General features: G+C 39.5%; 1 long non-coding RNA gene across 1 annotated transcript; it reads left to right on the top strand.

Annotated features, from left to right (window-relative positions):
* Positions 1-4378: 4378 nt before the first annotated feature.
* On the top strand, positions 4379-13526 carry LOC137477583 (uncharacterized). Its single transcript, XR_011001065.1, has 4 exons — positions 4379-4552; positions 8904-8984; positions 10268-10358; positions 13167-13526. It is a non-coding gene; the product is annotated as an uncharacterized lncRNA (long non-coding RNA).
* The last annotated feature ends 1820 nt before the right edge of the window (positions 13527-15346 follow it).

The following is a 15346-nucleotide window of genomic DNA, read 5'->3' as shown; positions in this document are numbered from 1 at the left end:
CAATTTAAGACTGTATCCCAGAATTTATAACATGCTTTCTTTAATTATCAGTGTGTCTTCAGGAGAATTTTTCTCCTGTGCAGCTTGAGGTTATACTGGGTTAAACTGGGTGAGCGTGCTGATATTCAGTTTTTTTTAGATATGGGGTAGAGTTACATTGGGAGCCCAAGAGGCAGTTTTTTGGTGCTTATTTCCTGGGTCTGATGAGTAGAGCAGGGTAAACAAAATCCACTCAATGACTGCTGATTGTGTCGTTCTGCAAGGGTGTGATGTGTACCTGGTTCCAGTTTAACATTCCTCATGAATAATTGCATTACTTACTACAGGGTAATGTTTTTGAACAATGAGTGTTTATAAATAGTTTAAATTAATTATAATAATGGTGTTTCCATAAGTATTTCTTTGCTTTTTCTGGTCATCTTTTGCAAAAATCTTTCCCTGCCTGGTTGTGGGGCTACTCCTGCGTTGTGTTTGTCAGATGATGAGTGTGGGTGACTTGGTACATTTTTCCATTCCTTTCTCAGGATAAGCTGAAGTTTTCTTGTTTTCTGAATGGAAACTGGGTTTTCTATATGAAGGAAAACAAGTGACTGATGTTTCTGTACCCAGCACAGCTGGAAGGGGCTCCTTTGAGTGACTCCCTTCTCACCCTCTCCAACAGCCCCTTTATGTTGGGACCCACCAAACTAAAGGAAGGGCTACAAATACACCAGAACAGGGATGTGCCTCCCTCTTCTCCCATAGTGCAGAAACAATATGTATTTATTAATCCTCTCTCTATTTCTAAATTTTCTTAATTTTACTTTCCTGGTACGTAGCTTTTACCCCAAGCATAAAGTCACAGCGCTGAATTCTGGCAAGCGTTATATGATTATTTTATCTCTCGCTATAAAGAGTTTTGAAAGACTTTGTATGAGAGGCAATATAAAAATAAATTGAATTGAACTATGGCTTCACCTCCCCACTTTTTTAGTGCAGAAACCTTTAGAGCAAAAACTGCAATATAAGGACAAAGGAGGAGATTAAGACTGTGTCATGAAAGAGGTGACGCTGGGTGACAGGCCCGACCCTGCCTGAGCAGTTTGGTGGGTTTGCAGTCGGCTGTGCATTAATTAGATTTTAAGCATGTTCACAACTGGGGAAAAGCCTGTTTGTATTTTTAGTGGGAAGGTTATTCTAAACCATGAGAAAGGTATTAGGTATTATCTACTGTGGTGCATTTATATAAACAAAGGTCTACCTGATGGCTGTGCAAACATCTGTTCTGTTCTTTCCCAACATTGCACGGTTCATTAACACTTACCCTGTTGGCCTCTGAAAGGCCAGTTCTGGAAGCACATAATCTTACTTACAGATCCACAGTTGCAATAATTTGACTTAAAAAAAAAAAAAAAATCTTTGCTTGGGGTAATGAGTGGGTTTTTTACTGTTTTTTGTTTGTTTAGTGTGTGTGAGCCCCACAGTAAAAATATGATTTTATGTTTTACAATGCCACCTCAATAAATTACATTAATAAATGACTCCTGGTCCATGAGAAGTGCTGTATTTTGACAATATCAGCCAACCTTACAATTTGTTTAAGCAGGAAAAGTGGGGAGCCAAAATAAAGCTGTTACAGAAGAAATCTCAAGAATGTTTATGAAACTTTGCTCTAGCTACATTTATTAGGAGTAGATGAGTAGTCTTAATTTGTCATGCAGAATTCCAGGGGAGTGAGTAATTTCCAGAGCTTCTCTAAATGCCAGGACTTAATATTTTTCTTCAGCAATTTGTTTGTAAACATGGACTAAATTGTATAGGTTGCAATGTGACAAAAAGGTATCTAGGATTTGTCATCTTCTGCTAACAGCTGTTGGGTTTATTTTATAGCCTCTCATGGGGTTTTTTGGATAAATGCTCTGCTGATGGCAAGCAAAAGCACCCTGAGGATCTCCAATGGTGGGCATGCACAAAGTTTGACTGTAATAAGCTGTTTGTCAGGGATTTGCTCTCCAATGGATCTGCTCCTCTGGGTCACAGCAATTCCCACCAGGGTGTCCATGTGTCACCTTCAGAGAAACCCACACTGAACAGGAGGCAAACTCCAGGCAAGATGATAATCTCCCTTCCGGCAGGGAGAATTTTATGATGTGAAGAAGGGAATCAGAGCTTCCTAAGGAGGATTTTAAGGGAATGGAGCACATGAATTTTACTTGCCAGTTTCCCTAGTGCTGCAGGAACCCAGGATATTTTTTTTTTGCCACCCTCAGCTTTCTTTCTTATCTTGTGACATACTGTAGTTGTGGACTTTGGTCTTTTATTTGGTAGCATGAGGGAACATCTCTGTTTGTGGTGCACCTGCAGAGCTGGGTTCATGGTTGGACTCAATGACCTTAGAGGTCTTTCCCAACCTTAATGATCCTAGTGAGCAGTGGAGATGGAGCTGATGCTGAGGGCCTCAAATCAACCACATTTGTCTTTTGGGGCTACCCTTGGACTGAGTGTGTTCCACGGACTGACTCCCTGGCACTGATGGACTGCTTTGTGTTTGCCCTTGGTGTGTACCAGCATTTTAGTGCCATTCCAAGGGCACCCAGCAAGCAGTTTCCAGACACCTCTTTGCAGTGAGATGGGCATCATGGACTGGGAGATGTCTTTCAGAAGTTCAGTCTTGACTCATGAGAAAATTCCTGCAGAAACACACAGCTGAAACTTACACAGTGCTTTGTGGCCTCCCCTTACATAGCATGATGAGCTGTGTTCTCAAAACTCTTCAATATTAGGTGTTACTAGCTTGTTTAAAGTCATTCCCATGCCTTCACTCAGTCTTTGTGCAGGAGGCAGGTGAATGTCTCCATAGGTGCCATCAGTGCATCCTTAGGCTGAATGTGAGCACAGCAGAAACCTCAGTAAATTCATGGAAACCACATTTTAGGCACATTATTACCTTGGGAGGGAGATGAGCCTGCCTGCACTAAACATGTGCTTTCTTGAATCCTTTCTGAGGTTTTTCATATTTGAGTAATGTGGCAGTGACTGAACCAGCACATCAGTTCTCATGGTCCCCTGCTCCCCAGATCGATTACACCCTGTCACACCAGCGCAGCAGAAGTCATCGTCTGAGGGGAAAACCCACTCGTTTCTCACTGCATTCCCAGCCCCTTCAGAACCTCTGCCAGCACATGTTAGCTCTGATAACATTTTAAGATACTGCTCTGCTGAAATGAAAGCCTTGCTTGCAAGGCCACGCTGTCTGAAGCTCTCCCATCCCTCATTTAAATCCAGCGTAATTAGCCCAACTACAGACCTTGTTGTTATACATGCTGAAGTATAATGGCTGCTATTATAGCAGCTTGCAGCAGCAAAGATATATGATTTTGAATGATATGTCAAGGAAAAATAAACATGTTTCATTTCTTCATTAGATAATGTTTATTTATAGCACAATATATATCTACCTCCACTGTACCATTAAAGTTTTGACTGCCTTTTAACTATAAAATTTGATATTGTTGTGGCAGCTGCACTACTCAAATGATTGCTATAGTACAGCTGTTATCAAAGAGTAAGATTTATAGCTGCTCTACATGGTGTAAAGATATGTACATATTTACTTTGTGTTTTACTACTTGTGTCCTATATTTTAATGACACAAGGTGAGATGAAATAGTGAAATAATAAACTCTTTTTGCTGTCGCAAAAGCAAATGGTACTATTTGTTTAAAGTTTGGTGTTAAATTATCTATTGTGCTATGATAATTTTTTTTCTCTCTGCTATTTTGGTTTATTTAAGTATATTTTACATGTTAGTAGCAGTCTTAGGGTTTTTTTTTTTTTTTTGGTACTGTTTTTACTTTTCAGAGAAGAGCTCTGGAACTGGAGTGAGAACGACATGCTTGATGAAACATGTCAAGCTACATTATATTGTAGGTAAGGATCAATATTTTAACCCTCGGGTAGATTGCTAGAGCACAGAGAGCAGCAGCTTCCCTCATTGGTGCTTTTCTAGGAAAGTTAGGTGAATGTGTGAATAGGGCACCAATTTCCACTTTTATGAGGCTGCTGTCCCACATGCCCTTATTGCAGCAGGTCCCTGAGCAATACAGCACGTATGAAAAGAGGCTCAGAAATTCTCTTGGTAAAGGAAAGGGTGAGAAAGTTTGTCCAGCTCAATGACCAGATCCTGACCATCAGCACAAATCATTTATAGCAAGTGTTGAGCTCTCCTGCCCAAACCCAAAGCTGTTTTCCATGAGATTCAAATTTTCTAACCGCAGCATTTGCAGAGTAGGCACCTTTGGCTGCTGTTTTGATTTTTTTTAGTGACCAATGTCTTTTTACATATCCTTCTTTTTTTTTTTTTTTTTTTTTTTCACTGGTTGGACCTCACTCAACTGCCTAATCAAAAGGGCCTGTAAGTAGAATTGGGTTATTTCATGAAGGCTGAGGTTCTTCAGCAGAAATGAGTGCAGTGGATAGTCCTGTGTATAAGAGGAAAATTTTAAATTCAAATTTTCTCTGAAACTCCAAAACTAGAAGGAAACAACAGGAAAAGTCAAGCTACAGAGGAGAGGTGAGTGATAGACTTTACATTCTTATTTAATTTTAATGACCTGCTTTGTGAACTTTTATTTGGTTGATGTTAAGTCCAATCCTGTCGGTGTGAAATTCAATTATGTTGCATTTTTTTGAGTGGGGAAGAAAGGACATTGGTTTCCCCTTAAGATAATCTATAAGGCAGTGTTCCTCACTCTAGTCTGTGTTGAGTCAGTCATGTATTTGTGTTTCCTACCAAACTCTTTTATGTGTTAAATCTATTACATTTATCTTTTTCTTGTAAATTTTCTTTTTTTTTGAAACAGGAAAACATAAACTACAGCAGCTTACTTATCTGCTCTCCTTTGAACTCACTTCTGCCTGTTGCCTTGAACATTTCCTATGCGTGTAGTAGGTACTTTTACCTCTCCACCATATTTTTAATATATTTGAATGAAATTAAGAGAGTGTTTGAGATACCTCCAGCTGGAAGAGCTGAGCACTGGACAATTCAGTGTCCACAGGTTCTTGCTGAGGATGCAGACTGCATGGCATGGACTGGAATGTCAGGACTCTGCCAGGTTCTAATGCATGGTACCACCTCTTTTGATTTGGTAGGGAAAGCAACTCCTCATGTTTTATTGATTTTTAGCATCTGTACCTTTTTTGCCAATGAATACACTTTGAAAGCCATGTAAAAATGTAGTGAAAACCGGCTTTGTCATGAGGTCTCCTTTCCTTCCTGGATTTTGTCATGTCATAAATCCAAGAACAGACTTTTGTCTTGATATTTTGGTATTTCGATTTCTTTTTTTTTTTTTTTTTTTTCTGACACAGACCAAAATGTCTATGTCAAATTAAAACAGGAAAAAAAAAAAAGAAGAAAAATGAGAACTTCATGTCTTGTAAAATATTTGGCTCTAAGTTTGAGAAAAGCTTCATGCTTCCTATTATTTTACTCAGCCATCCCTACCATGAGATTACTTTGCCTTAGGGTGATGGCTTGCAGGATTTACTCAAGCATTACTTCTTATCAAAACTTTGACCAGCAACTTGGTGATCACTGGGGTCCCCAAGCACAGACTTTACAGGGAACTTACAGGCTCAGTTAAAATCCAAATTACTGTTAATTAGGCAAACAAGCTACCCGTAAAGCAGATATGGCAAGTGAGCTGGCATCAGGTAAAGCAGAAGTGATAATTAATAACCCAACAATTTGGATGGGTCATCGGCTCAGCTCTGCTCGATCAATAGCTGCTTGTCTCTGTGCATTTTGGCTGAAGCTGCACCTAGAAAAAAGGGCACTTTTGTGAAAACCACTCTGCCCAGGCCAGACAGATGTGCTACACCACATCTGGCCTACCAATCCCAGCAGCTTTTTGCAGAGGTAGGGCTCTCCCCATGTAAGGGCCAATTCCATAGGTTTGGAGACCAATATTTTGGATTAATTCACCTTAAATGAGCTTAGTATTAATTTTCAGTCCTTTCACTGTTTTTTCTCTCTAAAACCCCGCCAGATATTACTGAAGATCAGATTTTGCAATTGCAGAGTAACCACATCCTAATCCTGGGTTTTCCTGCTAATCAGAAACAATTTTTCTCTTGTCGGTTGTGTTCACTTAATTCCTTTTGTCTTAACTCTTTCACTACACTTAACAGAAGATAGATGCCTAAAATTTTCACCTCTGCTCATATGGGGAGCTTTTACACTGACCAGACACCAACAGTAACTTTAATATTATGTTACAAAAATATTCTTTGAGCATCTTAAGCACATGATTCTTTGAGGTTCAGGAAACAGGAATGAAAACCAGTAGCTCTGCTATAAAGACCTCTGCATCGTCTGTTGAGTCCATTTTCCTCATTTAAAGTAGACAGAAAAAAAAAAAAGAGAACCATAAAGAAGATAGAAAATAAGTAGCTGAAAAACCCACTGAAATAACACACCCACTAAAATAATGAAGTCATAAACACAAGGAAAATTTGTGTTAAGGCTACAAAAATACTTTACCTCAGTTCCCTTGGGGCTTGTCTTTACAAGACACATGGCCCTTTTCACTTTATGAGAAGAATCCAAGACGCTCAGCTGTATTTCCAAGGCTGGGCAATACTTAAAGAAAATACTGCAAGACTGCTATGTCTGGTCTGACCCAGGACCCTGCTTGAAAAAGCTTTACAAATATGCTGGAGCAGAGGTTTGACTTGAAGTATATCTGCCATCAGCTGATGGTGCACCCTGGCCTGTTAGCTGATTAATTATAGAGCTGATCCCTTAATGAGGGACCCTCATCCCAGAGCACTCCTTTTAAAACTCAAATGTTGAGTATCTCAACTGGGTGACTCTTTCTTTGTGGCTGAACAAAAGCAAAACTCATAGTGCAATAATTTGTTTGTCCTTTCTCAGGCACCGTGTCACTGTTTTGTGCTTCACAAATATGTGCCTAACAGAAAAAGTTTTGGGTTGGAGAGGACCTTAAAGATCATCTAAAATATAATCTTCCTCTTTCTCTCTACCATCTCTTTGCTTCTGCATATTTTCCAAGGGATCCAAGTCTACCTCTTGCTCCCACACCCTGATGAGGTGATGCAGAAGTATTTGCAGAACTAACACTGACTCTGGTTTGCATCCCCTGAAGCTGTAGTGATACAGTCTTAGATAGCTCTGTCTTTGCAATATTTACACTATGGTTGTCTCCTAGGTCTTCAAAGTCCTTCCCAGTGTCACAAAAAATTAGCATTTCCTGTGACCGGAGTCAATAAAATTATTTATGTGAGTAAATACTGCTGATTATGAAAAGCAATTGTATATTTTAGTGATTATGGCCATATTTTGACCAGAAGTATTTCAACACTTCAGCAAAGTGCCAGAGTTTCAGCAGGGTTTGTAACTCAGTGCCTTTGATTTTAAATCTTGTGTCCAGGTTTTTATTGTGCTGGACACCCAAAGAGCTGTGGGAGTGCTGAGCTCTGTGCTGGGGAGGGAAGGGAGGTCGTGGGGAAATCCTGCTCTGCCTTGGGCAGCCTGGCAGTGGCTGCTGGGGTGATTCCTCCCCAGGCTCCAGCCCTGCAGTGTGTGAGAGCCACAAGCAGCTCTGTCCTTCAGTAATGACTGCACGTGTGGGTGGCACAAAGAGGAGTTTGGAATGTTTTTAGGGAAGTTTCATCTTTCTTCATGTGTCTCGTTAGACAGGGTTGCAGCATTATCTGATAAAACAAATCTTAGCATCTCTTTGAAGAAAATGCTTCTGTGAGAGGGTTTTTGCAGATACATAAAGCTGGATTTGTGTTTGAAACCACAAAGAGGGGGCTGGACACAGCTGTAGAGGTGACACAGAACTGGTTTCACAAGGCTTCCATCTCCCCCTCTGTGTGACTGTCAGGATGTGTTGCACCAACAACATCCCTGTCCTCCTTCCCACTGAAAAGGTTTCACCTCTTCATGACCTCATGGCAGGAAAGAACCTTTCTGACTAATATTCACTAGGGCAATGGTTCTCCTTAGAGATTCAAAATGAAAATTGTTTTGCCTTTTTAATCACCTTTTAACAACGCAGCAAAGCCATTACTACGCTGAACTGAAATTATTTTCTTATGATCCTGTAAAAGAGGAGAAAAGTGTTCATATTGTGTTTGGACACTCTTACTTTAGTGACAGTATTGGATATATACTATTATGAAAAGACATTTATAACCTCCTAAATTCACCCTTTCTCTATCTGATCTGGCATTTGCTGCCTCTATGCTGGTGACCATATGTGTGTGCTATAGATCAGTGTGCATGTGTTGCGTGGAAGGAGGAAGACGGCTGACCAACTAAATCCATCAGAAACAAATATGATACAGCACCAATCTGCTGCAATGCTTTTCTCAGTGGCCAGAAACTCTCCTTTCCATCAGGGCCTCTCAGTTCTGCTGCATTTTTCTAGAACTCGGTTTCTGCTTTAAAACTTTTATTTTGTTTTATACATATATATTACTATATTCTAAAATTTTAACATTTAAGTTTTTCACTACTTGATATTATATATTTTTAATTAAATTATATACTTATAATTTTAGTGTTATAAATTAATTTTGGAAAGTTTTTTTTTTTTTTTTTTTTATGGCTTTAGGTTAAATGTAGTGTTTTCTTGGGGGTTAGCGTTTGTTAGCATAGAAAGCCTAAAATTTTTAACATCTGCGACTCTAACACATTTCCACCCTGAAAGAGGGGTGGATGTAACAAGAAATGCACTTTTTCAAGGCTGCTTTGGGAAATATTTTGAAGGTTGAGTTCAATTTTCTGTAAAGTTTCTCTTTGTTCTGTTTTTGGTTTTGTTTTATTTGTTTAGCTTTTTGTTTGTGGGGTTTGTTTGTGGGTTCTGTTTTGTTATGATTTTCTTCCATAGGTGAAACAGCCTAGGAATTCAGTCTCAGACTTGGGAAATGTCCTTTCCAAGCACATGAGGAAGTCTGTTTTGCAGCAGCAGGTAAGATGATCCATTGCTTGACACTGCAGAGGGTTATCCAGTATCACACAGGTCAAGGGGCCGTGTGTCCAACTTGTAAAATTTCTCATCTGCTCCTTTTGCACTGGAGGGAAGAGGGAACATTGCCCCTTCTACTCCGTAGGATTTCTGCTAGAGATTTAAAATATGCAACTTCTCTACTCCTGCAGCAAAGTCCAGTGCAAATCCTGTCTCAGAGATGTCTTCTGCAAAATATAAATGAATAAAAAAACCTGCTGTAAATGAAAGTCCCTTCCTAACACACAGCATTGTCTGCATTTTCTTTACTGTTTCACTTTGATAATTCTGTCTGAAGTGGCCACTCAAGCTAATGCATAAAACCCCCAAGAAATCACACTTGTGTCAGTTTTCTGACTTGCTGTTCAGTGGTCTGCAGCTTTTCCATAGCACCTGGAGATAATTTAAGATGTTGGTCCTTTTCAGTAGGTGCAGGAAGTATGTGTCAGTTGTCAGCATCTGTTGCTCTGTTATGTACAAATGCCTCATTTCTGGGCATATAAAATTCCCAGCAGTTTTTTAGGTGAGACACAGGTGTAATTGTGAAATCATTAAGACTGGAAAAGACCTTTAAGACCCTTAAGCCCAGTCATCAACCCTGCACCACCACCATGTTATCCACTGACCCATTTCCCCTAGTGCAATATCCACATTATTTTTGAAAACTCCAAGGATGGTGGTTCCATCCCTTCCCTGGGAAGCCTGTTCCAATACTTTTCAACCATTGCCATGAAAAAAAATTTCCTAATACCTAACCTAAACCTCACCTGGTGAAATTTGAGGCTGTTTTGTCCTGTTCCTTATTACCTTGGAGAGTAAACTGAGCCTACCTCACCAAAACCTTCTTTCCTAGGATTGTAGAGAGTTATAAATGTTCCCTGAGCTTCCTTTTCTGCAGCCTAAATAACCACAGCTCCCTCAGACACTCCTCATCAGACTTCTGCTCCAGACCCAAACCCTACTGTCTTAAATTAACGTAGAAAAAATAGGGAATTATAGAGTTTTCCACAATAGCTGTCATTTTTTAAAAAGCACACAATTTTCTAAATATTTCACATGATTTCTCATTCCAAATCTACTGTTAATCAGTGAGATGGAATTCAAAAGAATCGGTTTCCTGTTTTTGCTGGGGTGATTTATTGTTCCTGGTCATGTGAGTTGCAGGGAATATGTAAACTGGAATTTGAAGCAAGGATGGTATAATACATTTCAGGATACACCTTGACAGAGGCATTAATTCACTGCAGGTTCACTCCACATGGAATCTCTGTATTTTTATGACATGTACAGTTGGTTGTAATGCCATACTGGGTATCGTGTATAACATCAAAGAGCTAAGTAAGTATAAAGGTATGTTGTATTTCTTCAGTTCATGTCAACAAAATCCTTTTCAACCTTGGATACCTCTTGCTTAAAATCTTTAGCTCGTCTTGTACTTTTATTTGCAGCATTTCTGTCCAAAAATAATATTTGTAACAGGAAAATGGAACGACTTAGGATATCTTTTTTTTTTTTTTTTTTTTGTTGTTTTTGTTACAGTCTTAAATTATTTAACCCTTAGGTGTCATTGGAAAGCAGGCAAAAGTCTACCAAATAAAGTTAAGTTCTTGGAGCTCATCAGCTTGCTTTCCACGCTGTCATGAAATTGTTTTCTTAAATTGGGCTGCTTCCCAAATGAAATTTTCCTCTACTGAGATAACGTCCCACAGCAGATTTTCTGAAGCCTTCAGAGATTATTGCTGGGCCAGGATTGCAGGCTTTGCTGAGTGAACCAGCAGAGGGGTATTTGTGGATGGGACCAAGTGAGATAGAAAAAATCCAGGTGTGACCCGGGAGCTGTGGAGATGCTTTCACACAGTACATGAACCTGGGGTGACAGATCATCCTGAGGAGGAGGGATTGCTCTCAGTGGCATCCTCTGAGCAATAACATGGGTAGAATCATATCATCATAGAGTGGTTTGGGTTGGACGGGAGCTTAAAGCTCATCTTGTTCCAATCCCTGCGTGGGCAGGAACGTCTTCCACCAGATCAGGCTGCTCCAAGCCCTGTCCAACCTGGCCTTGGTAGTCTGGGTATCTGAATCCTTTAGGAAGGCTGCCTAAGTAAAGGACTCTGGATAGAAAAGCCCTACTGAAGCTGGTGTTTGCTGAGCTGAGGTGTACATTTACGGGAAAAGTGTGGACAGGCCTGGATCAAACCCCTGTATTCTCTGCTTCCTTTGGAGGTGACCCTGAAATTCCCCAGACAGGGGAATGATCAGGCTGCCCTCCCCAAAAGAAGACAAAGGGAATGATTGTCCAACCTTTGCCCGTGCTGATGAGTAGTTACCATTAGCTGGCAAAATGTGTCAGGAGCTGGAAGAGATTTTGTTTGACCAAATAGTTTAAAATAGTGGTTGGAATTGAAACCAGCTGCTGCAGATACTGGCCTTTGCAGTAATGTAATTACAACAATCTTTACACTTTCTATATTACTGCTTTTAGCAAGGCAAATGACATTCAGAAATTTATTTTTGTACAGTGTATCTGAAAAGTGCCCATCTCTGAGGTGGACAGATGCCAGTGGGGACATCACGTATCGTGTGACATATTTCAGCTCGAGGCTCAGAAATGTCACAGGATCCACAGAATCCTTGAAGAACAGAGAGGACCTGAGCTTCTGATGTGTCACTCAAAGGAGAGGTTGTACATGACACATAGGTTGCTTTATACCACTCTGTAACTTGGTATGCTTATGCAAAGAAGTGCATGTGGGATCGATGGCATATGGTATATTAAGAAAGAATAACACCAGATTTTTAAAAAATGTATTCACCCATTAAATGGTGTAAATTAAAGTAAGCTGTCAAAATGACAGCACAATAATGCCATCTTTGCAATAGCACATACTGCAGCACAGTTAAATCATATCACTTTTGGGGAAGAATTACAGATGAGATCCAAGAAAAAATTGCTTTTGAAATGCAATTCTTTGTTAGTTAAGAATCATCATTGCTAGCCAGGATCCCCTATAAACACATAAAGCCCAGAGTCACCATAATAAATCATGATAATTTATATCACAGCTAATTCTGGGGAAGTAGCATCAGGGGTTATACTTCAGATACACTTCATATTACTCAAACTGTAATTATTTTCATTAAAATATAAAATTGCTTACAGCCAAGTTACTTGAAACACACAGCATTGCACATTTAACCATGTACACAACAGGGCCACAAGAGTTCAAAATAAGTAAGTCAAGTGTTAAATAACAGCACTTATACTTTTTAATTGCATATCTTTGCAGACACAATCAATGCACTTTTAATATTCCTTTTAGTGAAACGTTGGACTGGCTTTTTCAATCATCGTCACGTTGATTAAAAGTCAATGTCAAAATAAACTTGAGAAAATACTGTTAGGTGCTTGTAAGCACAGCCTCTCTAATGGTTTGTGCATGTCAAGAGGGCAAATTTTATTCCAGGAGGAGAAAAGGAAATGTTTCGTTTTTGAGAAGGCGAGCAGTGGAAGGCTGAAGAGTTTGAACGTTTTCAAGTGTAATAATTTATAACACCACTCGCTCTCTAGTGCCTTTCTCTAACAATCTCAATGGGTTCTACAAACAGTAATTAATTACAGCCTCCAACACCTCTGAGAGGTAAATACAGGCAGTATGAGGTGCTCTTCATCTGTCCGTGGAGCACAGCAACCCTACAAATCTCTGGAATATACAGGGGCTGTAGGCGACCTTTCCTCTTGGGAAAATATATCTATCTATCTATACCTTAGATATATCTATCTTCGTTAAATTGAGTCAGAAAATGAGTAATAAAATGCATCCTAAAGCCTGGGAATTTTTTTCCTGAAAGATCATCCCCCATTCTCTGCAAAGGATGGATTTTTACTGCAGGGGAGAATCAAAGCTGAGAGCTAAAAATGTCATCACCTGTTTGCTTCAAAAGTTAGGTGACAATGGTGAATGATGCACAGAATTACAGAAAAAGAGAGGAAGAGTGGGTTTTTGGGTGTGAAAATGGCCTTTGAAGTCAGTGTTAGTATACAGAACTTGACTCTAGCCCCAGTTTTCAATAACTTCATTAGAAAATAATTGTATAAATCTCCTGGTGAACATTTCTTGTTGCAGGTCTTGTCCATTGCTGCAGATACCATCAATATCCTGAAAATCTGTGGCACAACTGAACCTTTTGTGTCTGTAAGGAAACTCTGTATTCAGACTGGATGAAGGGCCCAGGCAGGTTGACCAAGAACTCTTCTCTTGGAGGAATTTTTCCAGATGGCTTTTCCAGCAATTCCCATGGCAATTCCAGGTGAGTTTTCAACCTGAGTCTGCTTCCTACATTTCATGGTGCTTTTGGTGTCTTTGACATATTGAACATCTAATTTTCATTTAGGCTAAACCATCTCCATCTTTTCTAAGTCAGGCAGTAGTGAGTCCTCAGTTTGCTTGATATCAAAATCCTCACTTCTCCTGAACTTGAACAGTCCAATTTTCTCCTATGATTGAAAAAAATGGAGGAGCTGGTTTTCTCAGTCTTTATTGTGTATTCTCACAAACTGGGGAGTGCTAGGAGTGTTGGAATTAAGGAACTAAGACACAGAGATTAGGGCTAAATCTCAGCACTAAACTTTTTGACGTCTAACTGATGTCAGCAAAACTGTTTTTCCCAGCTTTCCCATGCCTGTTGTGCAATGTTACAGGGAGCTGAGGATGACATTCAGCAGTCTTATAAATTTAGGAGGAAGAGTGATCATTAGCAAAGAAAGATCATGACAACTCTCTGGTGTTATGGATTAAGATGTTTTTATGGAAGTGAAAAATGCATATAAATTCAGCAGTGAGGGAAGGGATTTGAACTCTGGCATTAAGGCAGGGCAGTTGTTTGCCATCACTGTTTCCTGACTATGTGACAGTGAGCTTGAGCTGGAGAAGTCTCCTGTGCCATGTCCCAGAAGGGAAAATCCAGGCTGGTGGGTCCTGTATCCAATGCCTGTGGTGCTGCCCCAAAGAAAAACAAACCTGTGGAGAGTGCAAACATCTTTGTGTAGGAATGATACTTTCCTAGGAGAACCTGAAAGTCTCCAGGCTAATCTAAAATATAAAAATGTGAACGCTCTCACAATGCTGAATGACTTTGCCAAGCACAACATCTCTGGACACAGAAAAGCAGACCTGCACCTCATGTGTGGATATTCTCTGTTCACATTTGATTTGAAGTGGTTTTTTTTTGTTTTTTTTTTTTTTTTTTTTTTTTTTTTTTTGGTTTTTTTTTTTTTTTTGTTTTGTTTTGTTTTGTTTTTTTTCAATTTAGATTAGATATTATGAAGAAATTAAGTGGTGAGGCCCTTGCAAAAATTGTCCAGAGAAGCTGTGGCTGCCCCTGGATCCCTGGAAGTGTCCAAGGCCAGGTTGGACAGGGCTTGGAGCAGCTTGGGGCTGTGGAAGGTGTCTCTACCCATGGCAGGAATGGGATTGGATGAGATTTAAGGTCCCTTCCAACCCAAACCATTCTATAATTCTATGATTTGTCCTGTCACTTATGTGTAAACAAAAAGTGTATTATTTCATCCTTTCCACCATTTTTTAATTTTAGAACCTTTGCAATGAGAGACTAAAATAGAAGAAAACAGGTAAAGTAGTGGGAATAAGTAGAATTATTTCATATTGTGTGAGATACCAGTAATCTCCCCAGGAATGTAACTTTTTTTAGTTCAAGTTGACATTTAAATTGCATTTTGTGCTGGAAAGAAAAGTCAGTGGGAGAAGAAGGATATCAAATGAAATAGTGGCACATGTGGTGAGTCACATTTGCTATTATTTTGTAAGTATTATAAAAATATATCTGATTTTATTGGAATTGACAGAAAATTATTAAAAATTTTAGATAAAATTTTCCTTTGGTAAACTGTGCCTTACAGATGGCACATCAGAGAAAATTCTCTTCTTGTTAAGAAATCAAAACAGTTCAGGGAACACGGCAGCATCAGGATAATAATAGTTGACAGGTACAGTGGCTGTGAACAAACACCCATATCATGGTATCTGAGATACCATATTTTCCCCACTAAAATTAAACCATGAGCTCTCTTTGACAATGCTCTGTTAATTATATGCCAGCATGTGCTTCGGTTTGGCTTAATACTGCTTTAATTCCCTGACTAGCAGGCCTTTTTGGAGTTCACTAGGGATGTTTGGTCAGAAAGCTCTTTCCATTCCTCAAATCTATCCCAAGCAGAGTTCCAGTAACTACTAAGGGTATGCTGGACACAGATAGGAGAACCAAATCAAATATAACCGTGTAGTAACCCTGTAGTAACCCTGAAG

Source organism: Anomalospiza imberbis, chromosome 7 (assembly GCF_031753505.1).
Source record: "Anomalospiza imberbis isolate Cuckoo-Finch-1a 21T00152 chromosome 7, ASM3175350v1, whole genome shotgun sequence".
Taxonomy (NCBI): Eukaryota; Metazoa; Chordata; class Aves; order Passeriformes; family Viduidae; genus Anomalospiza; species Anomalospiza imberbis.
Note: the sequence above shows the minus strand (reverse complement) of the source record. Positions and strands in the feature narration are given on the sequence as shown.